The sequence below is a fragment of the Cervus canadensis genome, chromosome 1 (genome assembly GCF_019320065.1).
Source record: "Cervus canadensis isolate Bull #8, Minnesota chromosome 1, ASM1932006v1, whole genome shotgun sequence".
Lineage (NCBI taxonomy): Eukaryota > Metazoa > Chordata > Mammalia > Artiodactyla > Cervidae > Cervus > Cervus canadensis.
Window position 1 is genome coordinate 113,688,409 of NC_057386.1, and position 23,057 is coordinate 113,711,465.

The 23,057-nt window shown below is 50.1% G+C and overlaps 1 long non-coding RNA gene across 1 annotated transcript in view; it reads right to left on the reverse strand.

The window, feature by feature from the left end:
• LOC122421078 overlaps positions 1-23,057 on the reverse strand; it is an 81,432-nt gene that overhangs the window by 21,566 nt on the left and 36,809 nt on the right. Inside the window, exon 2 of the long non-coding RNA XR_006263441.1 lies at positions 17,522-17,595. This is a non-coding gene — a long non-coding RNA (uncharacterized LOC122421078). The remainder of the gene's footprint in view (positions 1-17,521; positions 17,596-23,057) is intronic.

A 23,057-nucleotide genomic window follows, 5' to 3' on the forward strand; every position in this document is an offset into this window, starting at 1 on the left:
TCCTTCCCCGTTTCAGGAGCAAGCACAAAATCTCCCAGACTTACCCAAGACCACACAGCTGGTGAGCAGCAGAGCCGGGACTCAAACCCAGGTTTGTGCCTGGCTCCTCACGGTACAGCCTGTGCTGGGATGTAACCAGGGCTCCACCTGCTTCCAGCTTGGGTGAGTCCCAACTGGCAACTCAGTTTCCTCCTCTGTGAAATGGGCATATGTAAAGGCTGGCCCACAAGAAGGCCGTGGGAACCGAATGAGCTTCTATCCGTTGACAGGGCCTGCAAGCGCCACTCATCAGTAGGTGGGTAGAGCTTCACACAGACTCAGAAACAGCACAGACAGACCCACACACACAGTGCCGGTGCATACAAAGACCTGCGGGTCCTCGTGTGTCGGGGTGGGTGTGTTTGTCAATTGCAATGACTGTCCATGAGTTGCAGTGTCTGTACAATGGCACATGTGTGTGTGTGTGTGGTGTGTGTGTGTTCAGCAGGTGTGCATTCCTGGATCCAGTAGGGCCTGCATTTGGAGGCCTCCCTGTGTGTGTGTGTGTTTCAGAGCACAGGTGCTGACCAGCCCAGGTGAACAGACAGAAGCTCTGTGTCCCATGCACCTGGGCACCTGTTTGTGCATACTGTGTGCAGGGAAGTGAGCTTGCATGTGTTTGCACGAGCGTACACAGTATCTGCCTGCCTTGGTACACCCAGATGCCTATGTGTGTCCGTGCTGTGTGGACACGGGCACATCCCTACAGTTCTGTATCTGAGGGCACCTCTGGGCACCCGTGTATACACCTGCCTGAGTGTGTAAGCCTGGCTTATACTCTGGGCCCGTGACCGTGTCGACCCAGAGCCCGAGGTGTGCGTATGTGGCGGGGAGCCGCGCGCGTGTACCTCTGGGAGCCCCACCTGGAGCGCATGCGGCCGCCGGGCACAGGATCCAGCACCGGGGTAAATGAGGCCTTTTCCGCCCCCGGCTGCACCCAGGGCCTGTGGGCGGCTGCGCTAATAAGGCTGCTTTCCCCGAGGCGGTGGCTGCCGGGAGCATGTCGGGGAGCCCAAGCCTCGAGGCTGGGCTCTGCGGCCGCTCACCAAGGCTGCCTCGTCAGCAAGACCACAGCCCACCGTGACCCTGTGCCCTGCGGTAGCCAGGGGCCAGCCTCGGCCCAGGAGTGACCCCTGGGGACACCTGCCCTTCCCCAGCCTACATGTCTCCTCCACTGAGACAGTGGCCCAGAGTCCTAGAGGGTCCTGGAAGGGACCAGGTCCACCCACCTACACAGGACCCCTCTGATTGGGACTCTGACCAGCCTTGAACCTGGCCTGTTGAGGCCTCAGCCTTCCTATCTATAAAATGGGGCAAGGCTCTTCTAGATGGGCCACCTCCCTCAAAGCCTCCTGACAAAATAGCTGGAAGGGGGAGGACTTCTCTGATGGTCCAGTGGTTAAGACACCGAGCTCCCAGTGCAGGGAGCACGGGTTTGATCTCTGGTCAGGGAACTAAGTTCCCACACGCCGCATGGCCAAAAAAAATTACAAAAAGATCACTGGGGTGAGGAGGGAGCAGGAGGAGAAGGTCTCACCCCTCAGTACAATCCTAACAGTGATCAGGAAATATTCCATGAATGCTAATCATGGCCCAGAGCCAGGTGGCTAATGATGATAATAATAATAAAGGCAGTTACTGTTTACAGCTCACCTAAGTTGTGATGGTTACTATTATTATTATCATAGGTGTTCTTATTATTGTTCTCTCTCTGCTACGCAGCTCAGGATCCATGGCTGCCCCACCACCCATCTCCCCAATCCAGGGAGCTGCCTGCCAAGAGCTGACACTCCGACCTCCTCACCGGGGATTAATTAAGTCCCTTAGAAGGCAGAACTGGCTCAGGGCCTGCAGGGAGCTTGGAGCAGAGGAAGCTGCGAGGAGCTAAGGAGGTGGCCACAGGCAAAGACAAAGCGGGATTGGACTGGGCTGGGTGAGGTGGTCTCCCCTAACCCAGGGAATGCCCCCATTCACCATTAGGGCCCCTCTCTGCAGTGAGGCCCCAGCCTGAGTGAGCTAAACACACACACATATACATGCATTGTTCCCCAAGCTCCTCATCCACCCTTTAGCTGTGAGCAGAAGCTCCCCGCAAGCTTCATCAGGGCAGAATAGTGCTGGGGTTAACTCCTCAGAGTCAGACCCACCTGGGCTTGAATCCAGTTGCGTGAAACCTTGACCTCAAGCTACTGGCTTTCCCTCTCTGAGACTCTGCTGCCTCTTCTTGAAAATCATCATGCCCATTCCACAAGGCAGCTCTGAGGATTAAACAGTAAAATGCAGCTAAAGGGTTGAGCCCCACCCCTGGGCCAGAGTCAAGTCCCTAGTTGTGCCTGTTACATTATTATTGTTATTATTATTGTATCAGTTGCGATGGGATAAGGCATGCTGCTTTAACAAGAAACCCCCACATCTTTATAGGTTTATTTCAAGCTTGCACTGCAGGCCTCCTAGGTTGTTGGATCCACAGCCTGAAATAGATAAGCACACCAGTATCTGTGGAATGAATTGATTGAATTTCCTACATGGGCCAGGGGTCAGACTAAGCCTTATCTGTGCCCTTGTAAGAAAGCATACCAGAGCAGGCTGCAAGGATGAGTGTGGTAGAAACATTGCAACAAGGCTATATGTCCACATTCTAGCCCAGCAATGGCATTGCTAGCATTCTACTGCAAGAAGACAAGCTGAAAGCAAGACTCAACGTTAACCAGTCTCCCTGTTAACCCGATTTCTGGGCTGTAAGCCCTTTGAGGGCAGTGATGGTTTGTGAGAAGTGTCTGTCCAGTTGGATGAGACCTGGATCCTGCGGAGGGGTGGGTTTCCAGGGCTCCTCACATCAGACGGCTCTCCCGGGCCCTGCATCTATCACAGCAAGCTGGTCTTGGAGAGAACAGAAACAATGCTTGAGAGATGGATGTCGATGGCAAATGGGCTGTGATGATCATGCGTCTCCATTTTCCCCTTAATATACATGATGAATAAACTTAATTACACGGAAAATTGCTGCCTTTGAAGGATGGGGCATGTGTGGCTTTCTCAAGTTGCTTAGTGCTTGCTCTCTCTCAAAGGTCCAAAGACAGGGACCCCGAATCACCACCACGGACTCCGGGACTTGCCTTCACGGGATAGCCACACTCAGGCAGAGGTAGAGCCAGCTCACAATGAAGCAATACAGTGTTGGCTCTGAGAAGACCTGGAGTGTTCACTTCATCCAACCACCCATTTTACAGATGGGGATAATCGAGTCCTGGAGAAATGGACGTGATGACTTGAATCAGGGCTCCATCTCTTCCTTCTCCAAGCCTGAATATTGTCCTGATCCAAAAGACTCATAAGTCAAATTCCTCTTGATTTCAATATTTTCCAAAGCAGACATTTGGGAGACTGACCCATGCCAAGGACGTACTCTCTAAAGGGCAAAATTCTGAGCATGGGGCCAGACCAGAACCAATGCATAACAGAAGTTAGCTGTCATTTTTATTGTTTTTGTGGTTATGACTATTACAAATTTTAGGCATTGAATAAAACCAGCTCCCCCAGGAGGAAAGAGAGAGAAAGTCAGGACCTGGTAGGGAGGAGACCTGGATGATGGTATAGCCTCTGTTACTAATCATGTGCAATTTAGCAAACCCACACCAACCTCTGAGTCTGTTTCATGTCCTGTAAAATGAACATAGTAATCTTTTCTGTTAACCATCAGCAGCCTATTAGAGGCTCCGGATAGCTAAAGAGTGTCTGAGCCTCACGGACTTGTGAGTGGTTGTGTAAAAGTTATTAACGGGAGACTTCTGTACCATATCACTGCTCAGCCGGTCACGGACAGAGCCAAGGCTTGGGCAAGCGTCCTGTGGTCTTCTGGACTCTGCTGAGATGGAGATAAGCTGGCCTGAAGCCAGGTGGGCAGAGGCAGAATGGCAGGGAGGAAGTAAGAACACCGAGGTCTGTAAGCAGCCTTCACCTTTATTCAGCAGACATCTACTCTGGGGTGGTGATGTGCCAAAGGAGGGGCGCAAGCTGAGCAAGACGTGGGATCAGCTCTCAAGAGCTCTTAAGACTTCCCTGGTGGTCCAGTGGTCTGCCTTCCAAAGCAGGCAACACGGGTTCAATCCCTGGTAGGGGAACTGAGATTGCACATGCCGTAGGGCAACTGAGCCCACGTGTCTCATCTAGGGAACCCACGAGCCGAAAACAACAGAGCCCATGCTCTCTGCAGCCCACACGCCGCAGCTAGAGAGCAGCCCATGCGACAAAACAAAAGATCCTGCCTGCTGCAACTCAACCCCAAAGCAGCCAAAAACAAATAAGTAAATATTTTTAAAAAGAGGAAGCACAGAGTCTAGTAGAAGAGACAGACGCAGCATCAATCAGTTAGTGTCGTGACTGAAAAACAGCCGGGAGTGGATGCAAAGCACAGGAGGCAGTTGAGGCGGACCCTCGGAAGGAGCGTGGGACTGAATGCACCGTGTATTCATTCATTAGTGCAAGTCAGCATGCAGTGTGTCTCATGCGCTGGATATCCCAAAATGGATAAAACCTATGTGGTCCCTGCTTTCCCTGACCCCGCAGTCTACAAAATGAGACTGAGCCAGGCCAACAGGCAGCAGTGGGAAGGCCACGTGGAGCAGAAGGAACAGCATGGGCAAAGACAGGAAGGTGGGATGCACCTTGGTGTTCTTGGAGCAACAGCCTTTCACAGGAGATGAAGTTCGGAGGGTGTTGGTGTTAGTCAATCAGTCGTGTCCGACTCTCTGCAACTCCATGGCCGGCAGCAGCCCGCCAGGCTCCTTTGTCAGTGGAATTCCCCAGGCAAGAGGACTGGACTGGGTTGCCACTTCCTTCTCCAGGTTATCTTCCCAACCCAGGGATCGAACCCAGGTCTCTTGCATCAGGGGGCAGATTCTTTACCATCTAAGCTAACAGGGAAGTGCTACGGGAACCCTCTCTTGTTCTGCAGGCCGACAAGGAGCTGAAATATCTAATCCCTCACCTTGGAACACCTACTCTTCTCTCAAAATACCCTGTACAACAGGTTAATGGAAAAACAATTGGGATCGATTTCTACAACGGAACATTACCCAGCCACAAAAAAGGAACGAGGCACTGACAGGTACCACGACGTGGGTAAACCCTGAGGACGTTACAGTGAGTGAAATACCCCACACACAAAAGGACAAACGGTGCATGATTCCATGAGTCACCTAGGGTAGGCAAACTCACTGAAATAGAAAGTGGAGTGGAGGTTATCAGAAGGTGCGGGGAGGAGGAAATGGGAGTTATTGTTTAATGAGTACAAGAGCTTCTGTTTGGGATGATGAAAAGTTCTGGAAATGGTTGGTGATGGTTGTAAAATGTTATGAATGTACTTACAACATCACTAATATATATACTTAGAAATGGCTAAAATTGTAAATATTATATATGCTATGTGTATTTTGCCACAATTTTTTTTAAACTTCTATTGAATATAGTTGATTTACAAGGTTGTGTTTATTTTTTTAAATTTTGGCCACACCCTGCAGCATGTGGGATCTTAGTTCCCCAACCAGGTATTGAACCTGCACCCCTTGCATTGATTGAAAGGTGCAGTCTTAACCACTCGACCACCAGAGAAGTCCCTAAACATTTTTGGGGGGTGGTGGGGGTTTCCCTAGTGGCTCAGTGGTTGAGAATCCCCCTGCCAGTGGAGGCGATGCGGGTTCAGTCCCTGTTCCAGGAGGATCTCACCTGTGGCCCTTGTGCCACAGCTACTGAGCCTGCGCTCTAGAGCCGGTGCTCTGCAACAAGAGAATCCAGCGCAATGAAGAGCCTGTGCGCTGCAACAAAAGGGTAGTCTCCACTAGCCACAACTAGAGAAAAGCCCGCATAGCAACAAAGACCCAGCATGGCCATAAAGAAAGAAACTACCCCCGCCAAAAAAATTTTTTTTAAGTGAACTAAGCTTCTCTGGGGCTTCCCTGGTGGCTCAGACAATAAAGACTCTGTATGCATGCAGGAGACCCAGGTTCAATCCCTGGGCTGGGAAGATCTCCTGGAGAAGGGAATGTCTACCCACTCCAGTATTCTTGCCAGCAGAATCTCATGGACAGAGGAGCCTGATGGGCTACAGTCCACGGGGTCGCAAAGAGTCGGACAAAACTGAGTGACTAACACTTTCACACAAGCTACTCCGAGCTACCGGTGTATCTTTTAAATACTCACAAGTTCATTCATTCATTCTATAAATATTTATTAAGCACCGGCAACAGACTAGACATGGCTCCAAGGGCCGTGGAAGCAGAGGCAAAAAAAAAAAAAAAGAGAGAGAGAAAAACAAAGACCCCTGCGAGCACGGAGGTGATAGGCTTGCAGGAGCCAGACAGTAAACAAGTAAATGCATTAATAAACCAGATAATTATAGATGGTAATGAACTAAGGAGGATACAAACAGGGCAATGTGCTGGGGAGGGATGGGGAGGGAGGTTTTCTACTTTGAGATTGAGTTCTGGGCAGGGCTCCCTGCAGAGGCAGCTGGTCCCCTGAGTCCTACCGGAAGCAGCCATACAAACAGCTGGGAGAAGAGCAAATCTCAAGATAGGCTGGACGCCCTGTGCATAATATGTGTTTCCCTGTCTCTCTCTCTCCCCGACCTGCCCAAGTCTTTCTGATGCTGGCCCCACTCTGAGAGGGTATGAGGGTCTGGGGCTGGATACAGACACAGCTGACTCAGGACCCTTACATAAGCATCTTCCAAGCCTCCCTATCTGAAAGGACTTCCCCGAGTCTAACTTCTCTCTCTCCTGCTACAGGCAGAAGGAGAGAGACTCTTCAGAGAGGCGGCCCTCGCTCTGACCCTCCCAGCCATCACACTCTCTACAATCTCCAACCCTGTCACCTGAGACGCACAATGGGAGAGAGGAACCCGATCACTAATACCAAGCAGTCATTGATGGTGCAGCTCGAGAACTGTAATATAATTAAGTCCCAAGCTGGGGCTGGCCCATTAGCGCCTTTTAGATCATCCAGAGACAGTGGTTTCCTTAATGAAAGGCTCTTCATGACAAAATTGGGCTTCCATCCATCTCCATTATGGGGGGCAGTTTACCTGCTTACACACGCGCCACGCGCACTCCCTGGCAGGGGGTGGCGGTGACTTGAGGTTGCGGAATGGCTTTGCAGGCACCAGGACACTGATAAACAGCCTGTCCCAGCCACCGAAACAGACAGAACATCCAATTCTCCCGGGGCCGGCTGTCTGCCAGTGTCTGGAGGATGAGGGTAGACGGAGATTTCTTGGGATGGGGCAAATGTTGGCCAAGACAAGAAGGTTCCTGCCTCGGGGAGTAGGTTCAGCCAAAGTGACGTGCAGGGTGACTTCAGCCCAGCAACTGGGAGACAGGATTTCTATCTCAGCCTAATGGGTAAACGTGCCGGGCGCTGCGTGGGTCTCACTCCAGCTTTTGCATTCATGCCAATGAGGCAGCTACACTTCCTTATTACTCCCCTGACCACAAACTCACCACCCACTGATTCTACCTTGAAGATACTACCAGGATCTGGACGCCATCCTCCATCACCTCCGTCATGGACGAGTTATCATCACCTCCATCATGATCTTCCCACCAAACTCCCGGCTTCCACTCATGCCCTCTTCCAGGCGGTTGTTGTTCAGTCGCTCAGTCGTGTCTGACTCTTTGCAAGCCCATGGACGGCAGCACACCAGGCCTCCCTGTCCATCACCAATTCCCGGAGCTTGCTCAAACTCACGTCCATCAAGTTAGTGATGCCATCCAACCATCTCATCCTCTGCCGTCCCCTTCTCCTCTTGCCCTCCATCTTTCCCAGCATCAGGGTCTTTTCCAATGAGTCTTCTCTTCTCATCAGGTGGCCAAAGTATTGGAGTTTCAGCTTCAGCATCAGTCCTTCCAATGAATATTCAGGGTTGATTTCCTTTTGGATGGACTGGTTTGATATCCTTGCAGTCCAAGGGACTCTGAAGAGTCTTCGACACAACGGTTCAAAAGCGTCAGTTCTTCGGCACTCAGCCTTTTTTATGATCCAACTCTCACATCCATACATGACTCCTGGAAAAACTGCCAGAGGAAACTTTTTCGTTTTTCTAAACTTCATTGTGGTGAAATTCACATAAATGGAACAATTTCACTCCTAGGTATACACCCAAACGAACTGAAAACAGGTGTTTCAGCAAATTCTCATACACGAATATTCCTAATAGCACCATCCACAATAACCAAAAGGTGGAGACCACCCAAATGTCTATCAGCAGGTGAATGGATAAACAAATGGAGTCTATCCATATACGTTACTTTTTTTTTTGGCCAGGCAATGCAACTTATGGGGTCTCAGTTCCACAACCAGGGACCAAACCCAGGCCACGGCAGTGAAAGCCCAGAACAGGGAACTGTAAGCTACCAGGGAATTCCCCATCTATCCATACGATGGAATATTACTTGGCTGTAAAAAGGAAGCAAGTTGTGATACAGGCTACAATGTAGATGAAGAGGAGGGGCCTTTTTAAAAAACAATCATGTGCCTCCTCTGCATGGAACTAGCCACTGGTCTCTTTGAATGACCTCCAGACTCTGTGTGAAGATCTGTGAGGTCCTACACCCCCATTTTCTCTCTGACTTTTTTCCCATGCCTGCCCTCCCCCCTACACAAATCCAGGTCCACCTAGCCAAAACTATGGTTTTTCTAGTAGTCATGTATGGATGTCAGAGTTGGACCATAAAGAAAGCTGAGCACCAAAGAATTGATGCTTTTGAACTGTGGTGTTGGAGAAGACTCTTGCGAGTCCCTTGGCCTGCCAGGAGATCCAACCAGTCCATCCTAAAGGAAATCAGTCCTGAATATTCATTGGAAGGATTGATGCTGAAGCTGAAGCTCCAATACTTTGGCCAACTGATGCAAAGAAGTGACTCACTGGAAAAGAACCTGATGCTGGGAAAAATTGAAGGCGGGAGGAGAAGGGAAGGATGAGATGGTTGGATGGCATCACCAACTCGATGGAAGTGAGTTTGAGCAAGCTTTGGGAGTTGGTGATGGACAGGGAAGCCTGGTGTGCTGCAGTCCATGGGCTTGAGAGAGTCGGACATGATTGAGACACTGAACTGATGCAGACTTTTATTCCCAGCCAGCCCCTCCTTTTTTCCCAATCTTCTGTCAGCTCCCCCCACCGACACAACCCCCCTTTGGGCATCAAGGGGTTAGCCTCTCCACCCCTCTGTTTGCCCAGACTCAAGTTCATTACGCTGACTAATTGCTTCAAAGTCAGCAATTCCACCATCACTAATGGAAAATGTATCTGCAAGTAATAGATTAATTGGCCACCTGTGATCAGCTCTGAACCAGAGGATCACTGGGCACGCTGGACCCACCCAGCCCCTCCTTCCAGAGCCTGGAGAGGAAACCAGAAGCTGGACTCAAGGGGACGTTGGGGGCATCCAGAGTTTCACTGACCATCGCCCTGAGAAAGGCCTGCCAGTCAGTTCTGTCCCTAAAGAGACACATCCTACATCCTTTCCAAAACATTAAAATGCAAGTGTGTTAACTTGAAAAAAAATGAAAATTTTATCAGCATAATTAGCCACCAAATATCAGATCTACAGCTTCCCCTTACCCCAGAAGGGAGGGGGCTTTCCTCAGAAGGTCTAAAGTCATTAATTAGAAAGTAACACTTACCCGTTTGCACACTAGCTATGTTCCATCACTGCCTTTTCTCACTGAATCCTAGAGACAGCTCAGTTGTTGCTGGTGTATCGTTATCCCGTTTTACAGAAGGGAAACTGGGCACAGAGAGATGCAGCAACCTGCCCAAGGTCACAGTGAAGAAGTAAAAGAAGTGACCCAGGGGAAACTGCAGGTCTGCGTGACCTCCAAACCAGATCTTTTTTTTTTTTTTTTTTTTGGCCACACTACGTGGAATGCAGGATATTAGTCCCCCGACCAGGGTTGGAAGCTGTACCCCCTGCAATGAAAGCACGGAGTCTTAACCACTGAACTGCCGAAGAACTTCTCCAAACAAGACTTATTCTCCTCTGCTCTAAGGACAACAAATGAAAGGCCTTGCACAGGCTAAATCTGGCCCAGGGCTTGTGTTTGTAATTAAAGTTTTATTGGAACACAGCCACATCCACTCATTTATATACTCTCTGCATCACAACGGCTGAGTGAGTTCAGTTCAGTTCAGTGGCTCAGTTGTGTCCGACTCTTTGCCACCCCATGGATTGCAGCACACCAGGCTTCCCTGTCCTCCCAGAGCTTGCTCAAACTCATGTCCATTGCATCAGTGATGCCATCCAACCATCTCATCCTCTGTCATCCCCTTCTCCTCCCGCCTTCAATCTTTCCCAGCATCAGGGGCTTTTCCAGTGAGTCAGTTCTTCGCATCAGGTGGTCAAAGCATTGGAGTTTCAGTTTCAGCTTCAGCATGGGTAGTTAGGACAACGTCTGAAATATGTATTATCTGCCCTTTGCAGAAAAAACTTGCAGACCGATGCCAGACCCAGTTACCCTTCCCAGTAGATGGGATTTGCACCGTAGCAAAGTGAGGGGGAAGAAAGCTGAGACAAGGGGCCGACGTGAACCTGGCGATGCGGAGGGAAACCAGTCTGCAGGAAGGTCTCTGTGAGCCTGGAAGCAGAGAGGGGAGCTTAGAATCGGGGAGAAGCAGAGGGAAACAAAGAAGGGGTTAGCAGGCTCACAGTAGGCACTCAACAGATGCTTGGGAGATGGAGGATGAGCAAGGCTGGAGTCTGAGAGGTGGAACTTGGCAGAGTTTGCCCCTCTGCCTGCCTGGTAAGTGAGTACCTGGTAACTGAGCACTCCCCACCTCCTTGCTGGTCGAGGAAGTTTTACAGGCTGCAGAGTTGCTGGAGGCTGTAAAAACATGAGGGCTTTTTTCCTTTAAGTCTCCCCTATAAGTCACCTCAAAGCATTTCCCTGATCGATTGGCTCTTCTCCTCCTTGTAGGAGCCCTCCCCGGGGAACTGTTTGCCAAAAGGAATTGGCCAGTTTGCATTTAGTCACCTTTATCTGACCCAGGAGATAAATCTCTCTTAGTTTAGTTTTTCCACAGGGAGGGGGGATTCTTGGAGGCCCTTTGGGCACCGGGCAAAAGCTGGAGACGGCGCTAATTCAGACGCTGATCATTCCAAATGGGAGCTGATAGGAGGGCCTGAGAGAGCCCAGTGTCCCTGGGAAAAGCAGGTTTCTCTAAGGGACCAGGTTTATAAAGGTGCATCTGAGCCGCCTTGAAGAACCAAGCTTCCCTCTGGGGAGTCAAGTACATGGATGGTGGCCCCTGAATGGGCCAGCAGTGGGGGCACTGTGGTTAGGGGGAAAACGGGTCCCCTCTGAGAGTGACATGAGCCTGGGTGGAGAAGCTGGACGTAACACAGTGTACCCAGGGCCGCGTGCTTGCATCACAGGCTCCGGGTTTCCAGCCCAGCTGCAGGACCTCGGGTGAACAGCTTCCCTTTGGAGCCTCAGTTTCTTCCCCTGTGAAATGGACATAAAGATACCAACCTCATAGCCCCGACCTCCTAAAATGGTCTGGGAGATTCAATGAACTTCTGCATTTAAACAAAGGGCTCAGTTCAGTCGCTCAGTCGTGTCCGACTCTTTGCAACCCCATGAACCACAGCATGCTGGGGTTTCCTATCCTTCCAGAGTTTACTCAAACTCATGTCCATCGAGTCGGTGATGTCATCCAACCATCTCATCCTCTGTTGTACCCTTCTTCTCCCGCCTTCAATCTTTCCCAGCATCAGGGTCTTTTCAAATGAGTCAGCTCTTCGCATCAGGTAGCCAAAGTATTGGAGTTTCAGCTTCAACATCAGTCCTTCCAATGAACACCCAGGACTGATCTCCTTTAGGATGGACTGGTTGGATCTCCTTGCAGTCCAAAAGACTCTCAAGAGTCTTCTCCAACACCACAGTTCAAAAGCATCAATTTTTCAGCCCTCAGCTTTCTTTATAGTCCAGCTCTCACATCCATACATGACCACTAGAAAAACCATAGCTTTGACTAGACGGACCTTTGTTGGCAAAGTAATGTCTCTGCTTTTTAATATGCTGTCTAGGTTGGTCATAGTTTTACTTTCAAGGAGCAAGCGTCTTTTAATATCATGACTGCAGTCACCATCTGCAGTGATTTTGAAGCCCAAAAAAATAAAGTCTGTCACTGTTTCCACTGTTTCCCCATCTATTTGCCATGAAGTGATGGAACTGGATGCCATGATCCTAGTTTTCTGAATGTTGAGCCTTAAGCCAACTTTTTCACTCTCCTCTTTCACTTTCATCAAGAGGCTCTTTAGTTCTTCTTTGGTTTCTGCTATAAGGGTGGTGTCATCTGCATATCTGAGGTTTTTGATATTTCTCCCGGCAATCTTGATTCCAGCTTGTGCTTCATCCAGCCTGGCATTTCACATGATGTACTCTGCATAGAAGTTAAACAAGCAGGGTGACAATATACAGCCTTGACGTACTCCTTTCCCGATTTGGAACCAGTCTGCTCAGCACGTGGCAAACTCTGAATAAAGGTCGCTATTCCTGTTCCTGGGCTTCCCAAGTGTCTCAGGGGTAAGGAATCCCCCTGCCAGTGCAGGAGATGCAGAAGACATGGGTTCAATCCCTGGGTCAGAAAGATCCCCTGGAGGAGGAAATGGCAGCCCATTCCAGTATTCTCACCTGGAGAATCCCATGGCCAGAGGAGCCTGGTGGGCTACTGTCCACAGGTCTCAGAGTCAGACATGATTTAGCGACTAAACAGCATTCCTACTCCTATTACTATTATTGCTGTTATTTGGCTGATGCAAAAAAGCAGAGGCTATTATTCATGCACGTACCCTGCTAGATCCCCTCCCACCAGCACACATGGTTGATGGAGCCCACCATTCCCAGCTTCTGCATCCCCTAGAAAAAGTTATTCCACTGATGGTCAAATCTATCAGAAAGAACCCACTGGCATCCCCAAAGATGCAGATTTTGTATCCAGAGATCCTGAACCCCTTCATGAATAAAGTTCCTTCCACTCAAAGACTCTCCCCTTCCCATAAGGTTTTTCTGGGCTCAGGGGAGATCCTTTGAGATGCTGTGAAGTCAGCCTTTATGAGAAGGATAAAACTCTTGAATCTCTGCCTCCCCTTGGGGACAATCCACAGGTGACAAGGCTCAACCCAAGGAGACCATCACAAAGTGTCAGTGTAGGTACTGCCCAGCATCAGACAGACCACCTTTCCAATCTCAGATCTGTCACTTTTTAGCCTGGTATTTAAATCTCTATAAGCCTCAGTTTCCTCATCAGGAGAATGGGAATACTAGTTGGTCAACCTCATGGGATTATCAAGAGGTTAGCAGAGATAATACATCACAAAACCCTGAACCTAGAGGCTATCACACTGCGCATGCCCTGGAAAGGGTATGATTATAAAAGATATCATTATTAACAAAGAGCCCCTGATTGCAGATAGAACGCCATGACTTTTAATCCCAGTTTGGCCACAAAATAACTGATGATCTTGGGCAAGTCCCTCTTGGCCTCAGTTTACCCCTCCTGCTCACCAAAGCCTCCCTCCCCTCTGGAAATCCACCACACTACTGCCAAGCTCCATCCACACCCGGTGTCAGCACCGAGTCTAAGCATCTTTGCTCCTGAACCTCTGCAAATCTCTGAATGGAAGAGCTGCTTATTCACTGTGTCTTTTTTACCAAGAGCAAAAACCCAGGGGTTTTTCGAAGCCAGGACTCACCCCATGTCCTCTGCCTCTTTGAAACACACACACACACAGACACACACCTTGGCAGAAGACCCATCACCGGCTGCCTTCATCCTCCCCCGGCTCCCATCACATGTTCATCCAGAAGTCCTTGTCAGAATATCCCCCCCGGGACCAGCAGGTGGGAAATGTCATTTTGGATCCATTACTAGAGCTCTAAGGTGCTTAGAGATGATCAACACCAATTCCGACTTCCATCCAGGGAGGAGGGGCGGCTGGAAGCAGCCCGCATCTCCGGCAAGCGGTCCTGCCGCAGCCACCCCAAGCTGCTGGGTACCGCCGCCTGGGAGGCAGGCGAAGGGGGCTCTCCGGGGGCCAGGGGGCCCTCGCCACTGTGCCCTCAGACTTCCTGCCATGGCTGATTTGAATAATTCAGCAAAGCCAGGTCTCCTGGGCACTATTGTCTTCAGTGAAGGCAAATCAGTCGCCTGCTTGGCCTGTTAAGAGGGCCCCTGCCTGCTGCCTTTTTCTGTAAATCAGGATTAATGAGATGGTGAGGGGAAGTGCCGGGCCCTGGGCAGAGATGCTGGCAACTGGCTCTCCTGGAGCTGTGGCTTCTGCCTCCGTGTCCTCGGGCAGCCTTCTGTGGCACTCATCAACTTGTCGATCACTAGCTATCACACGCCCTGCCAGCCCTCACCTCGGCCCCTCTGCCAGCCCCCAGGGCTCCAGGGGAAAGAGAATGCAAGAGAGAGAAAGCTGTCTGCAAGGGGGCTTTGCCCCCTCACCCCTGGCTGCCCGGCGGACTCGGCTGGTGTCAGGGGCTGGGCTCCTTTCCCTCCAGCTGCACCCAAGAGAGAGGCGTGGGGAAGATCCTCCCAGCCTGAGGCTGGCAGACAGCTTGTTAGGCTCCGAGACAGCGAGCATCCTGGGCCTGGCTCTCTGACAGCTGTCACTCCCATAGGGGACACCTCCCTCCCCATCCTCCTGCCTTGGGGCAGCTAAACAGGTGGACTCTGGTTACCCCACTGCTAGGCTGTGTGACCTTGGGCCAATCACTTAGCTTCTCTGGGCCTCAACTGCGTTATTTGAAAAGTGGAGATGAAAACATTTATTTGCTGCACAGGGGGTCAAGAGGATTCCATGGTGTGCAAAAGGGAAAGTGTTAGTAGCTCAGTCGTGTCCGACTGTTTGTGACACCAGGGACTGTAGCCCGCCAGGCTCCTCCGTCCATGGGATTCTCCAGGCAAGAGAATCATACTGGAGTCGGTAGCCGTTCCCTTCTCCAGGGGATCTTCCCGACCCAGGGATCAAACCCAGGTCTCCTACATTGCAGGCAGATTTTTTTCCATCTGAGCCCCCAGGGAACCCCTTTCCAAGGTACATAGGCTTATAAATTCCTACCACCAGCCAATATCCAGCCCATAATCATGTATCATCATATCGTATCCATATCATTTTCATTATTAACTCTAGAATCGTGCTACTCTGAGTATGGTCCACAGGCCGTGCCAGGTCAAAAACTATCACCTCCAAATAGTGAGGTATGCACAGAGAAAGAGAGTAAATGTTAAGAAACTTTTATAATAATTCAACAGGAATTTTATGTCTCTTGAATCTAATGATAAAAAAGCAAGGGCTTGGACTTTGTAGTTCTTTTTGATTTTTCATTTAATCTTTAAAAAATTCATTTTTTACTGGATTTTACAAGTGTCAGTCTGCAATGAATAGGAAATCTTGTTAAGAAGAACACTGGTCCTTCAGCACAGGTAGCTTGAGAAGCAGGGTTCTAGATACTCTCACGTCACACAGGTCCCCTGGAGAGCTTGTTAAAATAGTTTCTGATTCAGCAGATCTGGGTGGCACCTGAGAGTTGGTAGGTTTTTTTTTTTCCTTTCTGGGGGAGGACAGGGAAAGGGGTTTCCCGCTTCCCAGGTGGCGCTAGTGGTAAAGAACCTGCATTGCCAGTGCAGGAGACATAAGAGACATGGGTTTGGTCCCTGGGTCAGGAAGATCCCCTGGAGGAGCGCACAGCAACCCACTCCAGTATTCCTGCCTGGAGAATCCCATGGACAGAGGAGCCTGGTGGGCTACTGTCCATGGGGCTGCACAGAGTCAGACACGTCTAAAGCTACATAGCACGCATGCAAACTTTGGGGGTTTTGACTGCCCTGTGCAGTAATGCAGAACTTCCCTGGCCAGGAATCAAACCCATGCCCCATGCAGTGGAAGCTCCAAGACTTAAGCAGTGGACCACCAACGAAGTCCGAATCTGCATCTCTAATAATAGCCTAGAGGATGCTGAGGGAGCTGGTTCAGGGATCACATGGGGCTGGTGGGGGGCGGGGGTGGGGAGGGGGGAGAGTATGGAGCATCCTGGCTGATGCTCTGTCCCCTGCCTGACCCAACTTCATTCCTTCAGGTTCCCCCAACACCCAGAGATGCTAGTCTTTTCACAGATGAGTACTCACCAAGGCCTCCAGACCCAGAGGCTACAGCTCAGAACCCACTGCGGAACCAGAGGCACATGTCAGAACTCCCAACAGCAGCAGCAGCCAGCGACTAACACGTGTCGAGGAGGTACCCTGTGCCAGGCTCCGTGTGAGGCCCTAGGATGCCCCACCCCAGCCACAAGTCTCTCTCTGCAAGTCCTCGAGACACGGGTGTGTACATGCATGCCTGCTCACTCAGTCGTGTCCAACTCTTTGCGGCCCCATGGACTGTAGTCCACCAGGCTCCTCTGTCCATGGGATTTTTCTGGCAAGAATACTGGAATGGGTTGCCATTTCCTCCTCCACGGGATCTTCCCCACCCAGGGATCGAACCTGCATCTCCTCTGTCTCCTGGATTCCAGGCAGATTCTTTACCCACTGAGCCACCAGGGAAGCCCTTGAGACACTGCCTATCAAACCCCAGCAGGCTGCCAGGCAATCTGCACACAACCAAGGCAGCTATTGTCATTCTCCTGCATGACCGCTTCCTCCTCACAGCACGTCTTTAAGGTAAAGGTGTGTGTGTTAGCTACTGCTGTGTAACAGATCAACACGAAAACTAGCAACTTAAATCCTGGGCTTCCCTGGCGGCTCAGTGGCAGAGAACCTGCCTGAAAATGCAGGAGACACGAGGCTAATCCCTGAGTCGGGAAGACCTCCTGGAGAAGGAAATGGCAACCCACTCTAGTATTCTTGCCTGGGAAATTCCATGCACAGAGGAGCCTGGTGGGGCTGCAGTCCACAGGGTTGCAAAAAAGTCAGACGTAATTTAGCAACTAAACAACAACAATGGAAAATCCACTGTTTCCCTTGAGTCTATGAGTCAGCTGGCTCTCCTGCTTGCCTGGGTCTGCCTTGACATATACCGGCTGGCTCTCTTATGCATCTGTGGTCACCTGGCTCCCAGGTGTTTTAGAATAGTCTCAGCTGGGACAGCTCATGTCTGCTCCGTGTGGTCTCTCATCCTCTAATAGGTTAGCCTGATTCTCCTTCTAAGGTTCAGAGAACAGAGTGAACAAAGCCTCTTGGGACCTGGGCTCAGAACTGTCATACCTTCACTTTCACGATGTCCTATTGGCCAAAATAAGTCACATGGACAGCTCGAAATCAAGGAGTAGGAGGAAAGACTCCACCTTGAGACATGAGATGTAAAGTCACATTGCAAGGAGCATAAGCACAAAGAGAGGGGGAGGTTCAGAGCCATTTTTTGTAGGCTTACCGTTATCTCTCTTTCTAGAGGAAGATACTGAGGGTCAGAGAGGTTCAGAGACTCACCTGAGGTCAGATAGCAGCAAGAAAGGGAGCTCTGCCGGACTCAAAAATGTGCTCTGAACCACAGCCAGACTGCTCTGTGTGCAAAAAGGGAGAGAGAGAAAAAAAAATACATTTTGGTAACTCAATTCACCAAAGGAAGAGGATTTTCAAATATTTTGACATCTCCAGTGGAGGTTTCTGCCTGCCCGGGCTCCCGTGCCACCCCCTGCCCTCTAATCACAGGCCTGTTTTCCATCACCTGCTCTCCTCTTCCCTCCTGGGCCTTGCAGCTTCAGGCAATTTGTCTTTCCCTCTCTTTTTTAATGGTCTCTTTAACACAAGGGTTTTCTAACGAGACAAATTGAAGGGCTTGGGCAGAGCTCGCGTGTGCTCGTGGGAAGGTACGCAGTGAGAAGCAGAAGGGAGTCCAGAGAAGGGACCGGCACAGACCAGGTGGTCCCCAAATCGAAGAACTGGGGAATTGTGTCTTGTCAGGCACCTTGCCCAACCTTGTCCCAAAAGTCTAGGGCTCCTGTCCTGGCTTCTCCAGATTCCCACGGTCCCGGAAATGTCCATGGAAACCGTCTGGAGTAAGCTGCAGCAGATGGCTAATCTAGAAACTCAAGCAGTCCAGAAAGCTTTATTTTGTTTGTAATTGAGTATCATATCTATAGGGCTTCCCTGGTGGTTCAGTGGTAAAGAATCCGCCTGCCAGTGCAGGAGACTCTGGCTCGATCCCTGGGTAGGGAAGATCCGCAGGAGAAGGAAATGGCAACCCACTCCAGTATTCTTGCCTGGAAAATCCCATGGACAGAGGAGCCTGGTGTGCTGCAAAAGAGCCCTTTTTTCCAGAGGCTGCACAAGAGTCAGACGTGGCTTGGTGGCCAAGCAGAAGCACGCATAATTTCTATTTAAGCCTGTGCTCAACCAAGTGACGGAAATAGTTACTGTGCATTTAGGGTCCTCTGCCTGCTTTCTCCAGGGCTGTGTCTGAATTCTGGAGGGGATCCTCCCTGGTGTCCAGCGGCTAAGACTCCACACTCCCAATGCAGGGGGCCTGGGTTCAGTCCCTGGGCAGGGAACTAGACCCCCCATCCCAGGCAAGAATACTGGAGGGGGGTTGCCATTTCCTTTTCCAGGAGATCTTCCCAACCCAGGGATCAAACCCACACCTCCTGCATCTCTTGCATTGGCAGGCGGATTCTTTGGCCACCTGGGAAGCCTCTCCATGTTCCCTTTACTTCCCACCTCACTCTATCCTGCAGCCCACGGAGTCTTTTCCAGCCTCAGAGACAGGACCACTTCACTCTTCCATCCTTCCAAATCTTTTGTCATATGCCCAGTCCTTGGCCGGCTTTTAAAACTCAAAAGCCAAGGCTGGATTCCTTCCTTATCTGAGTTCTGCTGTGTCATCCTTTCCCTGAGGCATGCCGCATGGTCTGGCTGCTGCCTGAGTGAGGAGACGGGCCACAGCACATAAATAAATGCACAGAATTATTTTTTTTTAAAAGAGGATCTAAGTTAATATTTTCCTGCCAGACTGTGAAACACTGTGTTTGTGTGAGTTGCCTTTTTCATCTCTCACGATTTTCTCAGTGACCCTATAAGAAATACATCAAATGTCCCCATTTTATAGATGAAGAAACAAATTCGGAGAGGTCGGATGGCTTGCAAGACCCAAACCCAAGGACGGTGGCATAAGTGGCACACAACCCTGTGTTTTCTTCTTCTTTTTTTTTTAAGCAGGAGTTTTTCATTTAATTTTTTAAATTTTTTATTTTTTTGACTGCTCTGGGTCTTCGTTGCTGTGTGGGCTTTCTCTAGTTGCAGAGCACAGGCTCTGGGGCACAAGGGCTTCAGTGACTGCATCTCCCAGGCCCTTGAGCTTGGACGCAGAGGTGGTGGCACTTGGGCTTAGTTGCCCCGTGGAGTGTGGGGTCTTAGTTCCCAGACCAGGGATTGAACCCGTGTCTCCTGCATTGGAAGGCGGATTCTTAACCACTGGACCACCAAGGAAGGCCACACCCCCATGTTTTCTGACCCCAACTCAGCACTCTGAACACAACTGTATTATTTCCCTGTGTCTTCTATCTTCTTTACCTTCTGAGATCTGTTTTCTTCAAGAGTTTTCCCCCTGCTGCTGAAAGGGTACAGTATTGTGACACAATTAGCTCTCTTTGGGCATCTTGACCAGACATAAGCATTCTCCTAAGCTAAAGGAAAAGCTCCTGAATGAGAGAATTTTAGACATAGGCATAAGTGGGTGAAAGGTCACTAAACTAATCAAATATCTCTGAAATTATACACGAAAGTTTCACCCACAAGTGAGTTGGGCCTTCTGGATGGGAAGGATCAGATACAGAAGGTGAGAGAAACAGATGGACACACAGACAGAAGGCCGAGGAGGAAACGACAACCAGTGACCCAACCCAGCCTCTCACAACACGGGAGCTCCCCAAGGAGTGTCGGCTTCGAAGCCAACACCAACTCTAGGAGGCTCTTAAATCTGAACTCCCAGTGAAGAACAGATGGGAAATGGAAGGAAAGCAAAGTTCAAAATATGCTTTCCATATTTCTTGCCTAAATTAAAAAAAAAAAAAGTTGTCAGGAACCACTGATTGCCTGTTGCCAGGGGTTATCTGCACCCAGTGAATTCCCAAGTCAGCAAAGGGTGCTTCCCCTCTCGGATCCAGCTTGTCTACCGCAAGCAGATAGCTGGGAGTGCAGGCCGTCATCCCACCCCCGGACCCGGCGGGTCCACCACATGAGAAGGGAAGGGTGCAGACCTCAGAGGCATGCAAACCTGGGTTCAGATTCTTTAAAAAAAATATATATATATTTATTTTTGTGTATTTGTTTATTTGTCTGCACTGGGTCTTTGCTGCAGCCCCTGAGATCTTTAGGTGTGGCATGTGACTCTTAGCTGTGCCACGTCCCTGACCAAGGATGGAACCCCAGCCCTCTGCCTCCAGAGTGTGGCGTCTTAGCCCCTGGACCACCAGAGAAGCCCCTGGGTTCAGATTCTGAATCTGCCATTATCTGTGTGACTTTGAGCAAGTTATTCAACCTCTCTGGGCCTTGGTTTCCTCATCTGAAAAGTTTCCTTTTTTTTTTTTTTAATATTTATCTATTTGACTGCACTGGGTCGTAGTCACAGCATGAAGGATCTTAGTTGAGCCATGCAAGCCCTTAGTTGAAGCATGTGCGTCTAGTTCCCCGACCAGGGATCAAACCCGGGGCCCCCTGCGTTGGGAGCACAGAGTCTTAACCACTGGACCAGGAGGGAAGCCCCTGTAAGGATCTTTAATGATTTAAATAAATTAATGTAGAGTCATGTTTGTATGGTTGCTACTAAAATAAGACATGGTGGTTGTAGCAGAAATGGTACGATGTGCTCACCAAATGCTACTTCGTATTCATCTCTCCTGGACACGTAGAAAATCACCCTTCCTAGCCTCCTTCCAGGTAGCTAGGGTCACGTGACTGGTTCTGAGTGGAGGTCACAAGCATCACTTTCAAACTGTGGAAGTTCTCTTGCCCCCTGTTAATATACGAAGCCTCCTGTTGAAATGCAGAAACATTCAAGGAGCCTAGATCACTGAATCACCATGTGGAACATAGCTGCCCAGACCCACAGTGGACTTTACAGGGGCAAAAAAATGAGCTTTGCTTACGAGGCATTTTTGCGGCAGTAACCTAGCTTATCCTGACTAATTCAGCAATCCTTGGTATCAATGTTGTGCTGTATCAAAGTATATGCGTGCTCATTTGCATACTCAGTCGCTCCGTTGTGTCTGACTCTTTGTGGTACCAGGGACTGTAGCCCGCCAGGCTCCTCTGTCCATGGGATTTCCCAGGCAAGAATATTGGAGTGGGTAGCCATTCCCTTCTCCAGGGGGTCTTCCTGACCCAGAGACTGAACCCAGGTCTCCTTCAGGGCGGGCAGATTCTGTACTGTCTGAACCACCGGGGAAGACCAAAGGCTCCCATTTAAATTCCAACAGTTAACTGGCTAACAGACCCACATGGGATGTATGGACGGCTTTATTCAGATGCCTGTTGGGAGCAGGGGATGATATGGCAGGTTGATTTGGAGCGAAGGGGGGTAGCAAGAGCTTATCGCAGGGAACCACAAGCACCTGTCCAAACCCAATCATTTCAGAGCATCCCAGTTCTCTCATATCGAATAGGTGATGCTTTCCTCATATCCATTTCTGCTCCTCATCCCCCGCTCCGTCCTTTGTACCCCCAACTCTTAATCGCCTGGCATTATTTTGCTCTGCTTGGCCACACTCTGGCCCCTCATACCTGAGGGCAGAGGTGCAGCTGCTCTAGTTTTGACCTTGGACACGGCCAACATGTAAGGCTCTGTCTCAGTCAGCAACCCCCACTGCACTCCCACCCCTGGTGCCTCGCCATGGCATGGACCAGTATCTCACAAGTGGGGCTTGGACAAGTTGGTTAAAAAAAAAAAAAAAAAATTTTTTTTTCCCGGCATAATTGAGCCAGAAAGTCTACATCCCAGGATCATCATGTCTAGAATCAAAGAAATGCAAAATCAAAGTGCTATAGTAGTTGAGGATAGAGTGCTCAAGTATCAAAGAACACTAAAAACCCCTGAATCATAAAGAAACCGCGGAACTACAGATCCCAGCTGAGCCTAAGTGGAAATTTAACATGTTAGGCCTGCTCTACCCTCAGGCAGCTATTTGCATGAACTGCAGTGCTTGAGGGCTGGGAGCTGGAGGAGGTGCAAGGCGACGTGTGCTTAGGATCCAGGAGGACTGTAGGCAAGGCAGGGTGGTCCCTGACTCCTCTGGTACCTAGAACCACACCCGGAGAGCTTTGCGGTCTTTCTCATGAAGCTTCCCTTGAGTCAGGCTCCTCTGAGCCCTCTTCTCAGCTAGATCTTGTCCTTAGTACCCGTTCTTGCCGGACCCGCATCACCCACTTGTAGTAAGAATCCTGTCAAGTCATTGAGAGAATCCCTTATCCTTGATATCTGACCCCCTGGCCTGCCTTCAGCATGAATCCCCTCTACCCTCAGGACTTCCATGGTGGTCCAGTGGCTAAAACTCCACAGTCCCAATGCAGGGGGCCTGGGGTTCAATCCTTGGTCAAGGAACTAGATCCCACATACTGCAACTAAAGATCTCCCACGTGGTAGTGAAGATCCTGAATGCCGCCATTAAGACTTCCCTGGTGGCTCAGATGGTGAAGCATCTGCCTACAATGCAGGAGACCCGGTCCTTGGGTCAGGAAGATCCTCTGGAAAAGGAAATGGCAACTCACTCCAGTACTCTTGCCTGGAAAATCCCATGGACAGAGGAGCCTGGTAGCCTACAGTCCGTGGGGTCACAAAGAGTCAGACACGACTGAGCGACTCCACTCACTTTCACATAATCAAAAACAGAATCCCCTCTATCCTTGATGTCTTCTGTTAGTCACTGACCATTCATACCACCACCTCCAAACTGCTTCTTGGCTAAAAGTTCTCACTGTTCTTTCCATCTCCCCTATCAGAAGAGTCCTGAATAAAGTCCATGTGGAATAGTTT